Genomic DNA, 5,878 nt, shown 5'->3' on the forward strand with positions numbered 1-5,878 from the left:
GCAGTCCTGAAACCCTCTAATAAATGATCTGCCCCATCAAGTTTTTTTCTAAGATATTTCAGTTACCTTTTACACTCTTTCATGGCTCTATCCTGCAGACACTTACCAGAAACTCCTGCTGTCTCCCGATTAGTTTGAGATTAGGTTCACATTGTTTTTTTGCGCCCTACCGTTCTACAGAGCCCATTAATACCCCGCACTGAGACAAAATCTGATCCTTCTTTCCTGCTTCTCCCTTCCCAGGAAGTCTTGTAGCCTTGACCCTTGGGAATGAGAAGTTTCAGAATGCCTTGCTGTTTGGACAGGATTTTCCCACAAGCCTGCTTCAGACCAGCACACCCTGTTGTATTCCCTAATATTCACACTATGTAACCAAGAAAAATAAGCATCATAACCTTTACTAAGAATTATGTTAAAGCCAAATATCCTCAATCTGGTGCAAAAAAGTATATTTAGGCTGCTTTGTAGTATATTTATAACCTTATAAAACTCAAAATGACAGATTTGTTTTCCTATTTCACAATAATTCACTTCAAAATGATTCATGGAAAATTCAGTCCAGAATCTTCATGTTTGGAAAACTGTGAGCATAAGACAGTAGGGATTTATAACAGAAATTATATTGCAACTAACACTCACAATAGTGGTCGTAAGTAATCTATGCTCTAATGCAAAAAGATGTTCCTTACAAATACTTCCACTTAAAAGAATCGTTGTAGTAAAAATCATGCATAACTGAACAAAATGTCCTTAGTGTTTTCCTTTCAGATATCACACAATTCCAGTAAGTGGCTGTGAGATGGGAAACAGTAGGTATACACTGGAGTGGTGAAGCAGTTTCCTGTGCTGGATGGCATTTACCTGATGTTCATCTTAACACTCTAGTTCAGATAATTTTTCTTCTAAATATCCAAAGCCCTAATTAAGAAAGAGGGTTAAGTGATTGATTTAATTAAGTTAAAAGCTCTAATTAAATATGTGCCAACTACCAAAAAACATTTGGAAAAGCCTTAGTTTTCTATTTCTTTTGCAGAATAGGCACTCTTCCAACCTCTGAATCAAGAAGCAGTAAAGTTTGCCTTGAAAACTTTATCAAGTCAAAGCATATTCACCTCCCCCTACCCCCCTCCACCAGCATCTCCCAACCACTTTGAAGCATCAAGCCTGTACAGCTTCCTAACCATCAACAAAAGGAACATCACCAGTAATCTTTGATATGAAAAGTAATAATATTGTGGTACTCCCTATAGATACCCAGTAAAGGAATAAGGGGGGCATTGTGGCAGTCATTCTACAAACAATATCAGAAAGACAACTGTGTCCCAAAAGGGCTAAAATCCAAGGATGACTAGAGTCAGGCAGTCCTTAAAAGATATCTCAGAAAGTTCAGCAGAAGCAGGAACTCTACAGAGAAGAAGATGTAGACATAGTTCTGCCAGACTCATTCCACTATTGCCACAAATATTGGCAAAATGTGCGTTTCAGCCTCCTTTAGTGGCTGGAGGCAGATAATTTACAGCTAGCTGAAGTCTTTGATTTTAGATGTGGAGGCCTTGGGTTCAATCCTAGCTGACAATCCATACCCCTCCACCAGATCCCCACAGTCACTCTCACAAGGAGCCAACTAATTTAGATGGGTAAGGGAAGTAAGGGAGCTGATTCAAAGATTAGGATACCTTGGTTGCTTTGGTTAAAACAAAACAAAAAAAAGTAGGACTCAAAGGAGTGGAAGGGGATTAGATAAAAAGCAAGAAACAGAGAACAGGAAAGCATTGTCCAAAAGAAAATTAGGATATGGCTAAAAAGGGCAACAACCAAATAGAGAACAGGAGACCTACAATTAATGCTGCAAAAAAAGAAAATGGAAAAGAAGCAAATAAGTGATCAAAAGGAGCAAGGATTACAAAATAAACACCAGAGGCAAACTGAGACTTCTTTATTTCCTTCTTTTGCTCATTTGTCTTTGTTAGCTTTTTTGGATTAAGCAGATTGAACTTGATGAGTTCAGATAGGAATGTCAGAGATCTATACAGGACCTTCATAGATGGAGACTTGCAAGTTTGGGTTGGTACACAAGGCCTGTTCAATTGGAATAGAAAATATACTGGTCAAGTTGTATCTAGAAAATGACTTTATAGTGATTCTTAGGATAAGGGAATCAGAATGATGCTCATCTCCCTTGAGTAAAAGTCAGAAAAGTTTGTTTCCCTTGGAAGTGTGGGAAATCTCTGGGAATGCAGCTTTACGGACAAAGACTTCCCCCTGTGGTCCTTCTAACAGGTTTTTCTTTAGTAAGGGTCTCTGCAGTTCAGTATTTTTTAACAACATACTGGATATGTCTACATGAGACTCTTTACTGCACAGTAGATTAGTCTACTGTGCAGTAAGGCATCACCATGTAACTGTGTGCAGCAGCTATTGTTTGCAGCAGCTACTGTGTAGTAAATTAGTCTACTGTGCAGTTAGCTACTACCTGTAAATACAGGTACTAGGTTACCTGAACAGTAGTTACTCCACAGTAGCACATATGTAGACACTGACCAGGAACAAATTTGCTCTTGGTCAGCCACACCAGCAGAGGGGGCCACAGGGGATGGGATAGTTCTCTATCCCCAGTCATGGCATTGCTCAGCTCCCAGGTCCCCCCAGGAGCCGATCAGTGCCCAGATGGGGTCACTCTGCCCCACCCTGTTCTGACACTGCACGATTGCCGGCTGCACACAGGAGCTGAGAGCCGAGCAGCACCAAGACTGGGGAGCTCTGCTTCCCTGCTCAGCTGGGAAGCAGAGCAGGGAAGCAGCTCTCCCATTGGATGGGGAAATTCTTGCCCCCAGGAACTGTCCCACTGCTGGGGCAGCTGCCAGCCAGCCCAGCCAGGGGCTAGCTGGAAGCTGCCTCATCTGTGGGACAGCTGCTCGTAGGGATTCCCTGCCCAGCTGGGGGCTGGCTGGCAGCTACTCCACCAGTTCAAGGAATCCCTCCTGGCCACCAGGCTGCCTACCAGCAGTATGTCTGGATGTACACAGGGGGGAAGAGCTCTGCCAGCTACAGAGGCAGCTGTCACCTGGCCCCATGCACATCAGGACCCATACTGATGTGCATTGGGCCTGGAGATAACTGCCACTACAGCTGGCAGAGCTCTCCTGGCCCTGTGTGCATCAGAACTGAACCTGTGTCCCCTACCAGTCCCCAAGCTAGCACCCCAGCAGAGCCTGGAGTTCCCCATGGATGCTGAGGTAGGGGCAAAGCAGGGCAGGAGCAGCCCTATACCAGGTTGCTCCCAATTTGCTCCCAGCAGAGTGCACATGTAGTGGTGTTCCTAGGGAAGGGTTACTGTGCAGTATTTTGCTGTGCAGTAAGCCTATAGTGCATTAACATTATGTGTAGATGTGCCCACTCTGTGGTTTCCTGCAGTGGAGTTGAGTATTTTACAGGATCTCAGAGAAGCAATATACATTTCATCTGCAATAATCTTCACTCCTTTGTATCTCTTGAGCTCCCAAAAAGGGATTTGTACCAGCTGCATATGACATCTGTGCTGGACCCAGAAAGGGGCATATCTATCCCTGGAAAAGTTCTAGCTTGGCATTTCCTGTTTCAACGCCAGCTGGAATGAAGGTTTGTTCAAACACTAAAAGATGTTTCAGCCTTGACATGGAATAACCAAAGCAGTGCAAGAGATATAGAGATGTCCATGTATACCAGAATCTCTCATAAAAAGAAAGCAAATAATCAGACGAGAGCAATTTTCTCACATTAACTTGAACTACAAGGTATTTAGGGGAAGTTTTTATTCCAGAGCAAAATGAACCATCTCCCTGTTGTCAGGGAACAGGTAGCTGCACTGATTCGCTTCAGCCCTATAAGCACTTTTTGCTAGTGACACAGAGCCAATATCCCAGTAAAACCTAAAACTGTACCCAAACAGGGCATGGTGGTAGAAACATGAGTGTTAGAATTTTAGTGTGCATAGTAAAACAAGTGATCAGTAGCTGAAGTATGACTTCCATTACTTTCAGGCTTGAAAAGCCACAAGAGACACAGCAATTTTCAGTGGCATAGTCCCTGGATGCATGAAAGTGGTCCATCAAATCTCTATATCCAAAAGAATTATATACTTAATGGAACCACAATGGGGATTTTTACATGTGCTCCAGAGGTGGGGTGGGGAGGGGGGCACTTTAAAATTAGAGCACCTTCAAGAGCCGCTTTAATTACAGCACCACAGAGTCTTGTGCATCAGCACCCCTGTGCTTCAAAATGGTGGTGAGGGTACTTTAACTAAAGCTTGAATGAGCTTTAGTTAAAGCATTCCCACCACCGTTCTGAAGCATGGGGATGCTGAATCGAGTCTGCTCCGATGCACTGTAATTACAACGCATCAGAGCACCCGCCTGGCATATCTACAGGCACTGAATGATGCCAGTCTATGATAGAAATCAGAATTTCACAGAATTTGAGGGAGGGAGAGGAACCTTTTATTGTTGGGGTTTTTTGGATGCAGTGTCCAGACTGTTTGACACCTTCCAAGTCAGATGTTTTCTGTTACCATTTCAGTAACCTTTGCCCTTCACAGAAGATGTGAGGAGGAGAAAAACTCAAGTCTACTGAGCGTTAGTTTTGCAGTGTTCAAGTCTTCAAGAAAAGGCTTTGTGTAGTAATAATCTTTGTATTCCTGAATAGCATCCTCATTAACCACTAGCTACAGATGACAGATGGAATAGTTAGCCATATCAGTCTGAAGGTTGGCAGAGGGCTGGGCAGGGTGGCATTTTAATCGCATTCATAGAGGCATGGGCTTTCATAGGCTGCAGCCTAATGGCATCAGATAAAGTGGGCTGTAGCCGATGAAAACTCACGTATCTTTAAAAAGTTAATTTATAAGGTGCCACCCTGCCCTGCCATCTGCCTATACAGATTATAAGCCGTACCATGGGTGGATCCAAAATTGTAAGCAGCAGAGTGTGGGAGCAGTGACTGGGGCTGCAGGGGTGGCTGCAGTCCCGCTCGCAGCTTCACCCTCCACCGGAGTGGGCAGACCACACCACAGAAGCAGCAGCCGGGACCTTTAAGTCCCCAAAACAAGAAAGACTCTTCCCCATGCCTGCACTTGGCACTCCCTCCCTTCTCCTCTGTGCTCAGTCACATGTCTCCTCCCTTCCTTTCCCATTCCCCCTCTCCCCTGCACACCACTGTCTCCTGCTGCCCTGGGACAGGAGGAGCTCCAGAGCCACTCCTATCCCACTCCAGCCAGGCTTACCCGGACCTAGGCTCAGCTGGGCACAACAGCATCAGCAGCAGCAGTGGGTAGTCGCCCTCTCCCTGAGCCTGCTTCCAGGCTGGCGGGGCACACCTGGGGGGACAGAGTGAGGAGACTGCCACCACTGCTGTTGTCCCTGGATGAGCCCAGTCCTTATGCATCCTGGCTGGAGTGGGGGCCCCAGAGAAACTGGAGAAAGCAGCAACCATTCCCAGGGGTAAGGGGGAATGGGAGTGGAGGGGCTCTGCTGCTGAGTATGAAGTAGGGGAGGGGCATTTTACCTACCCTGGGGGCTTAAAATGTCCCCATCTGCTGGACCGCCTCTGGATCTTCCTGGCAGTATACACATAGTAAGCTCTACTCTATGTTTTAGGGAAGGGAAAGACAGAGAGACTCTACTATTCAGAGGTGTGCAGAGAACGTGGATGAAAGTGCCACCCCCTTAAAGAGCAACTCATCACACTGGAAAAGTCCACCGCCTCATACAAAAGGCAACTCCTCTTCAATGTAAGAAACCAGCTCCCTCCAGTTCCCAAGCTCATTTAGTGTTTTATATCCCATCTTGAGTTACCACAGCAACAAACCAAAGAGCAGATCCAAACATTCTGAGGGTGCTGA

Source organism: Gavialis gangeticus, unplaced genomic scaffold (genome assembly GCF_001723915.1).
Source record: "Gavialis gangeticus isolate Ggan-Ray unplaced genomic scaffold, GavGan_comp1, whole genome shotgun sequence".
Classification (NCBI taxonomy): domain Eukaryota; kingdom Metazoa; phylum Chordata; order Crocodylia; family Gavialidae; genus Gavialis; species Gavialis gangeticus.